Here is a 17,226-nt window from a genome sequence, read left to right as displayed (position 1 = left end):
GGCAAATTTTCCCATGTTTTCAGTACATTTTCTTGCTGGAGAATTAGTTTACATTCTGAGGAGAAAATATGACACTTAGGAAATACTACCCTTTCACGATAGAAACATTTGTCTAGATTAATCCCTGACAATGCATCATTTAAAATGTTGTGACATACTAAGGAAATATTATGTAACATCCATAAGATATGTGATGTAAAAGTAAGAATGTCATATCACCGATTTAATGTGTTGTGAAAAATCGGGACGTCATACTCACAAAAAAAAACAACTCTACAAAGCATTGTGCCTATTATATGCACAATGATATGCTTAAAGATGGCTGTAATATTGTTCTATATTTGTTGGCATGTTAATCTAAAGTGCTGATATTATTTGTGATGGGATGGAGACATTTTATGGTATAATTATATTGAGGACTTAAGAAGTTTGTGAAATGTTTTGTATTTCAGCAGCCTATTTAACAATCTCTACCAAAGTTCTTGCTTCATGTCTTCACAAACACTATGGAGGTTACTGCAAGGATTTTTAGGACAGAATGACTTTCTTTGTGATAATATAAACATGATGGGATGGAAATCCTTTAATTTTTTCTGGGGTTATCAAATTGTCTTTTCATTTCAGTAGTATTTACCACACCCATCTTTGTATCTTAACAACAAAAATTTCAAATAATCCCGCCCTCCCTGCAATCCATGAGCCATCACGGCAGGAACATAGAGTGATCTCCCTTCCACTTACCATTATGGCTGCTGACGAGTGCGGAGGTGTCCGAACTGAGTGCTTTCTTTACTCCATCTCTTCGTACTGTTATTATTGTCTCACTCCCTTAGTAGTTTGTTAACCCATCTCCCAACTTATTTTCAAAATTATAAGTATTGGCATATGTTTATTTCAACCGTCTTTCCGGCTGTGTTTTCCTCCATGTGGTTGAGTGCGTGACCACGTGTCTCGTTTTGCGGATTTTCGTGAAGTTGTAATTTGTTTTCTTGCTGCTTTGTTGGCAGTTTTGTATGAACATTTCTTATTGCAGTCTTGCTGCGGATGTTAGACTTTGTACTCTCGTTCGTAGATTTTTGTTTGTTAGAAAACTTTGTTGCCTTGTTTTTCCATTGTTTATGATTTTTTTTATTGTTTCGACGATGGATAGTGCCAGGTTACATCGGGGGTCAGCACATGGGTGTTCATATTTCTTCGGAGATCAGGAACCCCATGATGCCTGTCCCCTTTGCCGGCCTTGCAATGAGACTTTGCCGTGTGAACTTTGTTTGCACACGGAGTCTACTGCCAAGGCTCCCATGCCTGTCCAGCGACCTTCCAGCTGGAAGAGAGATTCGTCTTCTTCTTCCGGCAGTAAACCTTCTATGTCTTCCGCCTCCAGTTCTTAACCGGTGGATGTTTTAGGCGTTCCTGCTGGGGTTGCTCTGGGTGGTCCCCCCTATCCAGGCATGCCCTGGAGTAGAGGGGGGACAGCCTGACCCTGACTTAATGCAGTCGAGGGTCGAATAGCCATCAGAGAGGGACTTCCAACTGCCGGTCACTGATTTGTTCAGTGATCCCGGTGCGCCAGGTGGTGGTGTTGGTAGGGGCTGTGGCTAACGGGATTAGTGACGTGCAGTTCAGTAATCCTTGCGACAGTCAGGGGCCTGTCTCCCCACCCTCACACGTTTTGGTCCTCTCCGTCCAGTCCAGAGTTCCATGTGCAGGGGTACCCAGGGGGTTTCCCCCAAGGGGTTGGGTTTACAGGTCAGGTGTCCGGTTTCCAGGATCTGGGTATATGGGTGCCTGTGGGCATTCAACCCTGGGCTGCCCAGTCCAGCCTGTGGCTGGTTCTGGGTACCCACAGTATCCTAGCAGTTACGGGCCTAGCACGTATATGTCTGGGTGTCCACCCTATGGAAGTGGTGGTCCATCCTTGTCTCTCAGACAGGGTGGCCAGCCCCTCCTGTGGTCACTCCCAGCCTGCGGGACCATTCCCATTCCCTCAGGGGTTTGGGTTTAACCCTATGGGTTTTCCCTTGTGGAATCCCTGGGGGTTGGTCTCTCCTTCCAGGAGACAGTTAAGCAGTTCAAAATCCCCCAAACGTTCTGCTACTTTGTGGGCCTTGTCGGCCAGTCTGAAGTATGTTTGCCAGACCTTTAGGACTTCTGCCTCCTGCAAGGACTCGTTGGTCTCTTAAGGGGTCAGCTTCAGATCTTAGGCCCAAGCCTACAGCCAGGGGGGTTAAGCGCTTTGCGTCTAAATGCCATATGGAAGAGCCTCACTCTCTGGAGTTGGCCCCTGTTCAACTTCGGTCCCTATTGAGGAGGAGATGGATTTTGAGGGTGCGGGCATGGCAGAGGAAGACGATGTTGTTCATCTTTCACACGGGTGCTTGGATATTGACCTATCCGAGTCATACGATGACGACCCTACCGGTGAGGAGGGTTTCCAGGGAGAAGATGGCCCAGAGACCGCTGAAGCTGAGGCTCTGCATGCTCTGTCCGGGATGCGGGTCCTTTGGGCTGATGTCTTCGACATCGTCAATTCCCAAGTTCATAACTCTTTTAGGTTCCCTGATTGCCCCTCGGGCATCCAGTTGGTCAAATCGGTTTCTGCCAGAAGGCACTATTGTGTCTTCAGCTCTGGCCACTGCCCGGACTCTGGTTATGGGGAAGAATTCTTCCTCTATTCTGTGCTCCCAGGTTTGCTGGAATGCAACTTGGCATTGCTGATCTGTCAGAGGCTTCTACCAACGACTATGCCGCGCATGACAGGCAACTAGCCTCTCAACCAGCTAAGCTGGAATCGAGAGATCTGGCGGCCAGGCCCGGCAAATCGAGGGACAAGGTTGTGTACGGTGCTACGAAACACCACAAGATGGAGGGAATGTTGCGTCTGTCCATAAAGATTCTGTTGTATATAGACTACCTGACAGTTTGTCTATACAGGGTATCCGACTTGCCTGAGGGTTGGTTATCTGAGGCAGAACAGGCTGACATGAAGGACAGAATCACCTCTGCCCTTAACACGGCTTTGAGTCTCATTACTCTCCAACGTCGTGTTGGCCAGGCAGGTCTAGGTATCCCCCTTCTTGGGATCCGCACCTCGCCGCCCAGCAGATTTTCTTTCCTCCTACGGTTGATACGGAAAAGGCTTGGGTGCTCCAGGAGGAAGTAGGGACCATGCTTGCCAAGGGCGCAGTAGAGGAGGTTCCTATGTCGGAATGCACTGCCAGCTTCCACTCCAGAACGTTTCTGGTTCTGAAGAAGTCCGGTGCGTGGCATCCGATCATAGATCTCGTGTCTTCAACAGGCATGTAGATTCTCCTCACTTCAAGATGGAGACCCCATCGACCATTATGGCCTCTGTGAGGGACGGAATGTGGGCAACTTCAGTAGATCTGAAGGATGCCTACTTCCATATCCCCATCAAGAAGTCGGCAAGGAAGTTCCTCCATTTCACGTGCAACGGCAGGGTCTTCCAATTCCGGGCCATGCCCTTCGGGCTCACGACAGCTCCCTCATGCTTCATTTGGTGAGGGAATTGCTAGTGAAGGACACCTGTCTGGTCCTGAAAGTTGGTTTCATTCCTTCCAGAGAGAAGTCGGTTTCCCCATCTCAGGACTTCGTCTTTCAGGGGAACCGTAACAACACAGTTCGTGGCTTAGCCTTTCCACCTCTGGAGAAGTTCGAGAAGGCCAGGGCTCTGACCTTCATCACTTGGGCGCATGTCCAGGTGCTTTGGTTCCTCAGTTTTCTGGGGTATCTCAACTCCTTGGCAGATGTGGTCCCCCTAGGGAGGCTTCACATCAGACTTCTCCAGATGTTCCTCCTGTCCAACTTGGTTCCATCATCCAGGAAGTGGGAGGCCTTGATTCCTCTTACCCAGTCAATCAGGGAGTTCGCTCACTGGTGGACAATTGAGGAGGACATTCTCCGCGGGGTGCCTCTGACCGAGCCAGTCCCCTCTATGACCCTATTCACAGATGCATCCATGACAGGATGAGGAGCTTACCTCGACGGCCAATGCCTCTTGGGGGAGTGGTCTGGTGAACAACTCTGAGAGCACATCAATGTGCTCGAGATTAGGGCTGTTCTTTTGGCTCTGCAGTCCTTTCGGGTATCCTGCAGTCCAGAGTGATTTATATGGCTACCAACATTTTTACAATTGTCGCGTATCTGGAGACACATGGGGCGCCAGGTCTCATGTCCTGTGTGCCCTTACCATACACATTCTTCTTTGCCAGGAGATGTAGTTGACCATCGCGTCCTGGCAGGCTTAACATGTTGGCGGACACTCTCTCCAGACACCGCCAGCCGGTGTTGACGGAATGGCAGCTATGTCCCTTGATTTTCAAGGGGATTTGTCAGGTGTGGGACAGACCTCTTATAGACCTGTTTGCCACTTCCCTGAACAACCAGCTGCCAACCTTCGTCTCTCCGGTCCCAGATCCGAAGGCCTGGGCTGTGGACGCCCTTTCTCTGGACTGGGACGGGATGTATGCTTATGCATTCCCCCCCTTCAATCTGGTGGGCAGGGTCCTGCAGAAGTTCCGTCACTGCTCCTTACTTCTGATAGTCTCTCTGTGGCCGAGGCAACTTTAGTTTCCGGAACTCTTGTTGTTTCTGGTGAAGGAGCTCCTGGCTCTCCCCACCAGACCGAATCTCCTTCGCCAGCCTCAGTCCAGACAACATACTCTTGACCAGAGATCCTCAAGCTTCATGCGTGGAGGCTATCTGTGGAAGCCTCGCCAAGGCAGGCTTTTCTCGAGAGGTATGAGATCGCATCGCGTGATCAATCGGGGCTTCCTCTTCTGCCATCTATCAGTCACGTTGGAAGATCTTCTGTGATTGGTACCAGCAAGGAGGTCGATCCGTTCGAAGCCTCTGTGCAAATTTCCTACTCTCTCTGTTTAGGAACAGCAATCTGGCACCTGGCACTATTGCTGGCTATCGTACAGCTATTTCTAGTGCCCTTGCCTTTTATGGCAGGAAAGAGATAAGTTCGTCCTCCTCTCTTTCTGCCCTATTCAGAGGCTTCACTCTGGCTAGACCCAGAATTCGACAGCTGGCCCCACAGTGGAATCTGACCTTGGTGCTAGATTCCCTGACTAGGGCTCCTTATTAGCCTCTCGAGTCGTTAAAGTTTGTAACTTTCAAGGGAGTCCCGTCCTATCCTTAGCTTCCCACTCAGAAGGCCTGTATTCTTTCCTTGCAGCGGCACATGGGTACACCTGCTCTTACACAGGGGGAACCCTTCCTATTCTTTGGCACTCTGTTCTCCCTCCCTACTACTTTGGCTGTGCTGTATGGGCTGCCCGGCTTCTAGTCACCACTACGGTAAGACGAATTTGCATACTAAGTTATGGAAATTATTACTGAAATGAAATTGAGGTTTTTTCATGTAAAACCAATTTTTATGATGTAATGCTTATCATAACTTTATGGAGTTCCACTCTATCCTCTCCTCTTCCTCATGTGCCTGGCTGCCCCTCTGTGGGGTGCTCCATAAAGGTTATTCGAGGAAGGGAGATCACTCTATGTTCCTGTCGTGATGGCTCATGGATCATGGATCGTAGGGAGGGCCAGATTATTTTAATCTTTTGTTGGGATACAAAAATGGGTGTAGGTACAGTATTTGCATACTAAAGTCATGGTAAGTATTATCTCATGAAAATTGGTTTTACATGAAAAAATCTTAATTTAAGGGATAATTTGAACTTGATAGGATGGTAACCCCTGATTTTTAGCCCACCATCTAATAGATGGTGGGTTATTCAAATCGCCCTGCGTCCGTGGTCCGTGGTCCGTCCGTCCGTAAACAATTTTTGTTACCGCTATTTCTGGAAAAGTACTGGATGGATCTTTCTCAAATTTCATATGCAGGTTCCCCTTGGTCCCTACAGTTGTAAAAAGTTTGAACCTTTTTTGGAAAGTACTGGATTCTTTCTCAAATTTCAATGATGGCCGATTATACAGGCAGCCATCTTGGATTTTGGAAGTAAAAGTTTGTTACTGCTATTTCTTGGAAAGTACTGGATGGATCTTTCTCAAATTTCATATGCAGTTTTCCCTTAGTCCCTAGTTGTGCATTGTACCTTTTTTGGACTGATTCGAATTCAAGATGGCCGACAGGTGGCCATCTTGGATTTTGAATGTAAAAGTTTGTTACTGCTATTTCTTGGAAAGTACTGGATGGGTCTTTCTCAAATTTCATATGCAGGTTCCTTTTCTTGGAAAGTACTGGTTCCAAATTTCATATGTGCATTATTGTACCTTTTTTGGACTGATCGAAATCAAGATAGCTGACAGGCAGCCATCTTGGATTTTGAGAGTAAAATCTTGTTACTGCTATATCTGAGGAAGTCCTGGATGGATCCTTCTGATATTTCATAGATATTGGTTTCCCTTGGTCCCTAGTTGTGCATTGTACCTTTTTTGGACTGATTTGAAATCAAGGTGGCCCACAGGCAGCCATCTTGGATGTCGACAGTAATACAGCACAAGCATATTGTCCATTATCCACCTGTAACTGACTGCTATCTAATAATACTTTGGGATCTTTTTCAAATGATATTTGCTAATAGGTGCTTGATAAAAATATCTTGTGCCATCATTGAGTACATTCAATGAAGACCAGTTCATGAACATTTACAACACCTGTAACAAAAAAAAAAAACAAAACAAAACAAATCTTCAAGAACTGAAAACAGATCCTCAAATGGTGGGCGCCAAGATCCCTCTGGGATCTCTTGTTTTCTCATGTTATCGAACTGTAACAATGTTGACTCTACAAGAGGACAATAGAATGAGTTTACATATCTAAAACAGATACTTGTCAGAATTGATTTTTTATCTTTAGAGGACTGTGTTTCCATCTTGTGAAGTAGATATTGCCGTACTGGATAAAACAGATTGTGACAAGTACCTGCATGTTTACATTTATGTTGCAAGTAACACCATTGAGATCCTTGGATAGCAAGTCCAGCTGTTCACCTATTTAATTTATTGACACTGTTCTTTAAAATTCTATTGTTTTCTCAGCTAAGCCTGGATCTGATGACTTCTGATTACAATTAAAATGAGGAAACAGAACTCTTGTTTGTGTGATGTTATTTTGTTCGCCAATGCTAAATAAACAACTTTTCTGTGAGAATTAATTGAGCCAGATTTCAAAGTTTGGAAATTTTTGTCATCTTCTCACCAAATCCTCCACTAAATATAGTTGGAAGGGGAACAGCAAATCAGATATGTCAGGTATTGTTTAATTAGTATAGTTGGGAGACGAGCATCAGATAGGTCAGGTTGTGTTTGTTTTTAGGCTAGTCAATTTAGCCCCGATTTAGCCAAACCTAAAAGAAATTGCAACAAATGTTTTTTAACATATTTTGATAGATTAGGGTCCTATAAAACACAGGTAAAAAAATCGTCCCTTCAAATAAGGTGGGAAACCCCTTTTCGGGGTCAGTATATAGGACACCTCGAATTTTGTATGTAATCATCGATGCTCTGCTTCATTTGCGAAAATTACAATCAAGGTCATCTAAATAAGAACACGTGCAGGACTGCCTTATTTTTAGAACTTCATTCCCATGAAATAATGAAGGCGCAATATATTAATCCCGAATAGTGACCGTAAAAATTGGCGGGAAACGTTTTGTAAAGGTCATTTTAAAGGACACCCTACAATTTCTATATAATCAATGACCCCAGTTGTATTAGATGCGTTTAAAATAATGGTCATCTAAATATGAGTATATTTGTGGAAAACTGACTTACAATTAAGTGCATTTCTATATTGTTTTACAGTGTGTAAGAATATTCCTATATTATGACTGTTAAACATAGCCGGAATGTCTCTTCATTGGTCATTATATAAGATGTTTCCAATATGCTACTGACTGAAGAAATCATTATCAGTAAAATTATGATAAATTCAAATAATGTCTGTTAAAATTGTACAAACATCCGGGCAAACAAGTGGCTGTTGTCGTTAAAATAATTATCACGGGGAATCTGAATTTACTAAATTTCTTCTTGCAAATCATGCACAGTAATATCGTTCAAATAATAGTTCCTTGGTGTTCTCATTTGCATAGTAATGGATATTTATTTTTGCCAAAGATACCACGTGCTCCTTTGATATCATTGGTCTTGGAATAGGTTTTCCAAATTTGTAATTCGGAGTTATTCCAGCTGGCATACCCATGCCATGAAATGTCCCAAAGCCATCAATAGTTCTAGTGTTGTGGCCAACGTTGTCCGCGATGTATTGTATGCAATGGTCTTCCTGTATAGAAATATCACTTTCTGCATTTACCGTTGCTGTACAGCTTTCAAATGTCTGAACCTCTGTGTAGGAAGCACAAAAACCCAGCTTATTTAGAGTATCCAATAAGAATCTGGAACCAAACTGGTGGTGAAGTTGTACACCAAGTGAAATTTGTAAAGGCGCCAAAAAGTTTCTTGGTTTGATAGCCTGCACAATTGCATGTCCAATCGAAGACATCTTCAAGTTTTTATCTTTCACAAGAATAAGGGAAGACAAAAACGTATAAATAGATGGAGGGAGGTATTCAATGTGTTTCTCTTCAGACGAAATTTCTACAGCTCGAGCATCTTCTCTTATTAACGCTGCAGCAGCATTGATTATGGCACTTTTCTCTTCTTCTTGGTCTTTGGATTTAGGTATTTTATAAAAATCATGCAATATAGATTTTGCATTTGATGTTAATGTCACTATGTTTTGCTTTCCGTTCATTTCAGCTATCACGATCTCATTTCTAAAGTGTTCTTTTAGACGGTCCTTCATGTATTGTTGACCATATGCATTTTCTGCTCCAGAATGTTCAGACATCTTCTCAACAAGATCAGATATACTGATTTGTGAATCTGCATTTTCGCGCAAGTACGACGCAGCATAAAGGAAACTTTCATTGAGAGTGGAAGGTCGTCCTTTTTTTGCAGAATACGACTCCCCTGGTTTAGACTTGAACGTTCTAAAGTTCGTACTGCATTGATGATGGTGTATAGCATCAAATGCATGCAGATCAGAAGTGAATTGAATTCTTCCAAAAACTTCGTTTCCCAACTCATCATTTCTTTGTTTGCACAGTTCTCTTAGTGTTTGGTCGCAATTATCAGTTTTTATTGCAGATACGTTCGATCCGCGTTTGAGTTCAGATTTCTTTGCACTTAAACCGCAAAATATGCACTGGCTTTTGTAATCGAATTTGCCCTGAGACCTTAAAGCTGTCGTTGAAAGTATACTGTTCGCAGAAGCATTTTTAATAGCAGTATGTGTATTTAAAAATCTGTTTATTTCCTTATTGTATGTGAATGATTTTCGACATGATATATGTACTTTATCTCCAGGTTCAACAGAGACATTAGTTTGTCTAAGCTGATTAGCTTTCGTTATATTAAGACACCCTTTTGCTGTTAACGTAACTGCGTTGTCACACCCAGCTTCTTGATTGCAGATTGAACAAAGCGACGAGGTTGTATCCATTCCATATATACTGAAAATATCAAATAAATCATTTTAGCACCAAGGAACGTATATTAACTTCCGTGTTTAAGTGAAAAACGAGATTCTGGCAGATTTACATTACTTCGATGTTTGATGCTTAAGGGCTTCCATACTTATTTTTTCCGTCAAAACTTCGATATGTTAGATATTGATGAAATTTTCAATTGACATGTTGTATTATGGACAGGATATATTTTAGTTACTTAACTCCTTCGTAAAAGCTCTATGAAATAAGTTTATTTCATGTCTAGATATCTAAATTTGATATTTCACCGGTATGTTAACAGTTCTGTTCTATTTTTAGAATCTCGCGATGTTATGATCAGCTTTCCGACAATTTTGTTTAAATTTCATTCTTTCTTCATATAACTATATAGCAAAGTATTCAGGGACATGTTGCTCACCATTACTGTTTCTCATTTGTGATAATAAATTGTTTCCTTGTCATAAAATAATCCAAATCTTCATCGGCTGGTCATCACTGCAGCCGTCTGCAACCATCTAACGGCAGCCCATAGGTATCGCGCTTACGGCAGAAAAATAGCCGATATATTGAATGCAAAAAAATCGATTTTCCCACTTGCCGATTTCGGCCGATTTTTCTACCCAAGTAATTAATGATATATTTTGATGAAAAATACCGTTATTTCTTTTGTTGCAATTTTTTTTGAGGTTTTCCGACTGATTGATCAGCCTATTTGTATAGTTGTGAGGGGAGCAGCAGGTATGTCAGGTTTTCTTCGTTCAGTATTGTTGTGAGAGGAACAGCAGATATTACATGTTTTGTTTGTTTAGTATAGTTGGGAGGGGAACAGCGGGTATGTCAGTTTTTTTGTTTTTGTTTTTTTTTTTTTTTTGTTAAGTATAGTTGGGAGGGGAGCAGCAGGTATTTCATTGTTACCACTGTTGCAAAAAGGGCAATGTCAAGCCCATAGGTAGAGCTTTGAATCCCAATCCATCACTCCCCAAAACAGTACAGGAACATGTTGCTAAAATCATACAAAATCAGGAAATATTCAGGGAGATTGCAAAAGAAAATATAAAGAAGGCACAAAGCAAATATAAAAACCAATATGACAAGAAGGCAAAAGATCCAGACTTTGTGATAGGTCAAAGAGTGTGGTTACACTGCAAAAAGGTACAGGTGGGGTTGTCCCACAAACTCTGTCAAAAATGGGTAGGACCCTTCTACATTACAAATGCCTTGGAAAACCACAGATATAGACTCAGGGAATGTAAGACAAACAAAGTTGTGAAATCTCTGATACATGCCAATAGATTGAAACTGTATACCAGTCCAGAGCTTAGACCAACAAACCCCTCTCCCCAGAGACAAGGTGAGGAAACTGACCAGAACCCAGAACTAATTGAGAATTTAGATGGGCAGGACAGTGTATCCCCCACTAAAGAGAATGACCCAGACCCAGAGCCCAGAAATGATACCAATACACCTATAGAGGAGGAATGGCTCACAGTGGATAAGATTCTGTGTTGCAAGCCTAGCAAGGGTGTCAAGTGGTATAGAGTAAATTGGGTAGAAAAGAAGGAGACTTCTTGGGTAAATGAAGAAGTGCTTCCAGAGCATTTAATTAGAGAGTATCACATAGATAGGACTATCGGGGGTCGCACTAAGAGAAAGGGTAGGACATTCAAGTAGTGTAGTTAAAAAAAAAAAAAAAAAAAGACAGTTCCCTTCCAAATGTATTTAAATACTTTATTGTACTTTAAAATTTAGAATGAATTAAAATTATGTTTATATGTAGGTAGAAATATGTCAGGGTAGAACATATCAGATTAGAGCTTCTTATAAGGCTTCGGTCCTTTTCTTTATTAAGTGGAGTTTGTAAGCTAAGTTTCTAGTAGACATTTTAATGGTCTTAGTCTAAAGGTTAAAAATTGCGCACACATTACAAGAAACTTTGGTTGGTTATTTTATTTTTTTTTTTTACTAAGGTGCATAAGAATTCTTCTAGGAATTAGGGTTATGATACATAAGGTAAAGATTACGACAGTAAGAGCCCCTTGAACGGTACCTTTTGGTATTAAAAACTGTACATAGTATGAATATTTTCTCAGGGTTTAACCGAGAAGGTTAAGAAATAATAGAATAAAGGAAATGATAAATGAATGACCATTTGAGAAAGGTTAAATGGTACAAAGTTACAAGTCCATGGACTAAGGCTGAGAAAGGAAAAATTACTACAGTTATTGTATCATGGGCGGTTGAAGTCTTAGATTGAGTAATTAAGGGCAGTAGAAAATGTTAGAACTACTGAGTAATAAAATAGAAGCTCACCAGTCAGATAAGTGTAATTTACAAAGACTGGCATGTAATTCATTATTCATTAGGTGATAATCATAGGCCTCAATATTATTAGGAGGTCAGCTAAATGACTGACAAACAATTTTGATTTATCAATGAAAGCCTATTTTGCTTGATGTTTTACATGGAACCTTCATTTGTTATGCATTATGTCGGTATTTACAATAATATGTTTTTGTCAGATGACAAAGTGTAAACAGTGTTTCTTACATGTATTTGACACTGTACGTGTTAATGGATTAGATGAGATAGAAAAAGCGACAATGTGATGGATTAACAACCCAATTCATTCACTCTATTCAGGAGATGGACAATGGACAGTAAAAAGTCATGGAACTGTTGAAATAATGTTTTCTCATTGAGAACGAAATTTTGTTAATGTTGTTGTTTTATAAGAAATGTTTGCATGACATACATAAGGTAGTTTAGTATATACTTTTATATAATTAGCTTTGGATTGTAGCTTAAAAGTTTGTGGAACAAACTTAAGGAGGAGGAGGCATATGTGACGGGTGAGAAATGGTCAGTTTGTTAGATCAGAGAAGAAAGTAATTAAAAAGATATTTGAAAGAGATATAGTGAGTAAAGCGATGACCAGACCACACACTGTGGCTGGATTTCAAAGAGAGTGAGGAGTGTGATGATATTGGTGTGAGGGTTGTTGGACTATGGTGTGTGGATGTAAGGTCCATTTGGTGTAATTGGTAGAAAGGTAAAATCTGGAACCTTAGAAAGGGAGTGGGCATCTGAAACAAGACTTCATTGGGCTAGGCCCACCTCCTCAGTATAGAACTGACCAATAGAATCAGAGAATAGAACTGAAAGGAATGACATTTAGACTATCTTTATATTAGATGACATAGATAAGGTAAGGGAGTTTAGAGAGAGAGTCCGGATACAGAGTCACGGAGAGCAAGTTGAGATTGGAAGATTGTATAGAAGAACCAACAAAATAAAAGGATGTGGAACTGTCCATGGGAGAAGAGTTATTTATATTGATTCCCCAAAAACAAGAATGATGTAGACCGCACGGTCACATATGCCAGGTTGTGTTGTTTAGTATAGTTGTGAAGGGAGCAGAAGGTATGTCAGGTTGTGTTTGTTTAGTATAGTTGTGAGGGGAGCAGCAGGTATGTCAGGTTGTGTTTGTTTAGTATAGTTGTAAGGGGAGCAGAAGGTATGTCAGGTTGTGTTTGTTTAGTATAGTTGTGAGGGGAGCAGAAGGTATGTCAGGTTGTGTTTGTTTAGTATAGTTGTGAGGGGAGCAGCAGGTATGTCAGGTTGTGTTTGTTTAGTATAGTTGTGAAGGGAGCAGAAGGTATGTCAGGTTGTGTTTGTTTAGTATAGTTGTGAGGGGAGCAGAAGGTATGACAGGTTGTGTTTGTTTAGTATAGTTGTGAGGGGAGCAGCAGGTATGTCAGGTTGTGTTTGTTTAGTATAGTTGTGAGGGGAGCAGAAGGTATGACAGGTTGTGTTTGTTTAGTATAGTTGTGAGGGGAGCAGCAGGTATGTCAGGTTTTTGTTTGTTTAGTTGGGAGGGGAGCAGTATGTATGCCAGGTTGTGTTTTTTTAGTATAGTTGTGAGGGGAGCAGCAGGTATGTCAGGTTGTGTTTGTTTAGTATAGTTGTAAGGGGAGCAGAAGGTATGACAGGTTGTGTTTGTTTAGTATAGTTGTGAGGGGAGCAGCAGGTATGTCAGGTTTTTGTTTGTTTAGTTGGGAGGGGAGCAGTATGTATGCCAGGTTGTGTTTTTTTTAGTATAGTTGTGAGGGGAGCAGCAGGTATGTCAGGTTGTGTTTGTTTAGTATAGCTGTGAGGGGAGCAGCAGGTATGTCAGGTTGTGTTTGTTTAGTATAGTTGTGAGGGGAGCAGCAGGTATGTCAGGTTGTGTTTGTTTAGTATAGTTGTGAGGGGAGCAGCAGGTATGTCAGGTTGTGTTTGTTTAGTATAGCTGTGAGACGAGCATCAGGTGTGTCAGGTTGTGTTTGTTTAGTATAGTTGTGAGGGGAGCAGCAGGTATGTCAGGTTGTGTTTGTTTAGTATAGTTGTGAGGGGAGCAGCAGGTATGTCAGGTTGTGTTTGTTTAGTATAGTTGTGAGGGGAGCAGAAGGTATGACAGGTTGTGTTTGTTTAGTATAGCTGTGAGACGAGCATCAGGTGTGTCAGGTTATGTTTGTTTAAAAAAGTTGGAAGACGAGCTTCAGGTATGGCAGGTTGTGTTTGTTTAGTATAGTTGTAAGGGGAGCAGAAGGTATGTCAGGTTGTGTTTGTTTAGTATAGTTGTGAGGGGAGCAGCAGGTATGTCAGGTTGTGTTTGTTTAGTATAGTTGTGAAGGGAGCAGAAGGTATGTCAGGTTGTGTTTGTTTAGTATAGTTGTGAGGGGAGCAGCAGGTATGTCAGGTTGTGTTTGTTTAGTATAGTTGTGAGGGGAGCAGCAGGTATGTCAGGTTGTGTTTGTTTAGTATAGTTGTGAGGGGAGCAGCAGGTATGACAGGTTGTGTTTGTTTAGTATAGTTGTGAGGGGAGCAGAAGGTATGACAGGTTGTGTTTTTTTTAGTATAGTTGTGAGACGAGCTTCAGGTATGACAGGTTGTGTTTGTTTAGTATAGTTGTGAGGGGAGCAGCAGGTATGTCAGGTTGTGTTTGTTTAGTATAGTTGTGAGGGGAGCAGAAGGTATGTCAGGTTGTGTTTGTTTAGTATAGTTGTAAGGGGAGCAGAAGGTATGTCAGGTTGTGTTTGTTTAGTATAGTTGTGAGGGGAGCAGAAGGTATGACAGGTTGTGTTTGTTTAGTATAGTTGTGAGGGGAGCAGCAGGTATGACAGGTTGTGTTTGTTTAGTATAGTTGTGAGGGGAGCAGCAGGTATGACAGGTTGTGTTTGTTTAGTATAGTTGTGAGACGAGCATCAGGTGTGTCAGGTTGTGTTTGTTTAGTATAGTTGTGAGGGGAGCAGAAGGTATGACAGGTTGTGTTTGTTTAGTATAGTTGTGAGGGGAGCAGCAGGTATGACAGGTTGTGTTTGTTTAGTATAGTTGTGAGGGGAGCAGCAGGTATGACAGGTTGTGTTTGTTTAGTATAGTTGTGAGACGAGCATCAGGTGTGTCAGGTTGTGTTTGTTTAGTATAGTTGTGAGGGGAGCAGCAGGTATGTCAGGTTTTTGTTTGTTTAGTTGGGAGGGGAGCAGTATGTATGCCAGGTTGTGTTTTTTTTAGTATAGTTGTGAGGGGAGCAGCAGGTATGTCAGGTTGTGTTTGTTTAGTATAGTTGTGAGGGGAGCAGCAGGTATGTCAGGTTTTTGTTTGTTTAGTTGGGAGGGGAGCAGTATGTATGCCAGGTTGTGTTTTTTTTAGTATAGTTGTGAGGGGAGCAGCAGGTATGACAGGTTGTGTTTGTTTAGTATAGTTGTGAGGGGAGCAGAAGGTATGTCAGATTGTGTTTGTTTAGTATAGTTGTGAGGGGAGCAGCAGGTATGTCAGGTTTTTGTTTGTTTAGTTGGGAGGGGAGCAGTATGTATGCCAGGTTGTGTTTTTTTTAGTATAGTTGTGAGGGGAGCAGCAGGTATGACAGGTTGTGTTTGTTTAGTATAGTTGTGAGACGAGCATCAGGTATGTCAGGTTTTTGTTTGTTTAGTTGGGAGGGGAGCAGTATGTATGCCAGGTTGTGTTTTTTTTAGTATAGTTGTGAGGGGAGCATCAGGTATGCCAGGTTGTGTTTTTTTTAGTATAGTTGTGAGGGGAGCTTCAGGTATGGCAGGTTGTGTTTGTTTAGTATAGTTGTGAGGGGAGTAGCAGGTATGTCAGATTGTGTTTGTTTAGTATAGTTGGGAGGGAGTAGCAAATTAGGTATGTGAGATTTTCATCTGAGGTGATGAAGAACTACACTTTGACTGACTGAGCTACCATTGCCCCTAAAAGGGAGGGGGAGTTGTCACAGAGCTTTTGTACAATTTCCTCAATATAATTACATTAATCTCTTGACAGCTTCAGTTCACATGCACACCAAAACATAACTCCTGTACATTTCTAGGTACTATCACAGGGAAGTTTTCTATGATTAGTTCTTATCACTTTTCAAGGTATTTAGGGATTTATGAACATGGATAATTCATATGTTCTGCAGTTTATAGAGTTTCGGGAAATAAAACAATCATACCTACTCTATGAACCCTTCTTTACAAGCCTATATTTAATATCTTGAAATCTTCACATGTTTAGATTTGGTCAAGCTTAATCTTTGAAACAAAATTGATAAAGTTCAACTCACCCTGTGACTTAATCTAGTTGGGAAGTTATTTGAGATTTTACTTTATTTGAATTATTTTGATATATTTGACACCCATGACCTTTATATTTAACCAAGTTCATTTATTCCTACAAATTAAGATGATTGTCCTACATTCTAGCCTGTAACTTTCCAGACATGACACCAATCATCTTTGCTATTATTCAGAAAGTCCTTAACATAATGGACAAGTATAGCCTTTGATATTGTCTGATGATCATTAAATTTTACTACTTTGATTTTAATCTGATAACAATTTAAGACATTTTGTTTTTTTCTAATGATTCAGGCTAGGACTGTCGTTATAAAGTTAAGTCTTGGATCATTCTTGTCTTTCTACCAAAGTTTCATCAACACAGTTTTAGAGCTATGTAGCATTCAGAATTTTATATGTGAAGTAATAGCTATTTCTGATATACAAAATAGCTTTGATGCCTGAGGTTTGTTTCCCGACCTGTGAAAGTATTCATTTTCTTTCTTTTGTGACTCTGACTTTTTCTGTCTAACTTTTGATAAAATGATCAAAATTATCCTGAATAAAATCAGTTTGCTAGGCACATCTAAAAAAAATCAGTGTCTCATCACACTATTCAAAATCTATTTAAAAGGAGCTATTTCCCAATTAGTTAATTATATTCAAGGATTTACCTTTCATACCTTTTTTCATTTTGCAACCATCATGAACTTGCTACTTTTCTGAAAAAAAGGCCATTGAAATTTAGAGGATGAAAAATCTGCAAGAAATTCAAAAGAAATTTTTAAAAAATGAAAATTTGACCTTTACTAGTATAACCAATGCAAGCACAAACACCACAGGTTTCAGTGCAGACTCATTTGTTAAGTTTGTTCTGAAATGAACTTGGTTGTCAGATGGCTGGTAAACACAAATATAAAATGAAACCCAGCAACTTGCCAAACATGATACTTGAATGTCTTGGTTGTTTAGATATTCTAATACTTCTGGCCTAAAACATGTGAGGCAATAATGTTATTTGATCAAAACATCATGCTGACTAGTTAAGCAAATATTGCAGCAGTGGATTTTTTTGTATGTTGACTAAATTGTCCGGCAGCGCACTAAGGCGAAAGGCTATCAAAGTTCCAATT

This window comes from Ylistrum balloti, unplaced genomic scaffold (genome assembly GCF_031769215.1).
Source record: "Ylistrum balloti isolate Yb309-2 unplaced genomic scaffold, AGI_CSIRO_Ybal_v1 Utg370428, whole genome shotgun sequence".
NCBI classification, from domain to species: Eukaryota; Metazoa; Mollusca; class Bivalvia; order Pectinida; family Pectinidae; genus Ylistrum; species Ylistrum balloti.
Note: the sequence above shows the minus strand (reverse complement) of the source record.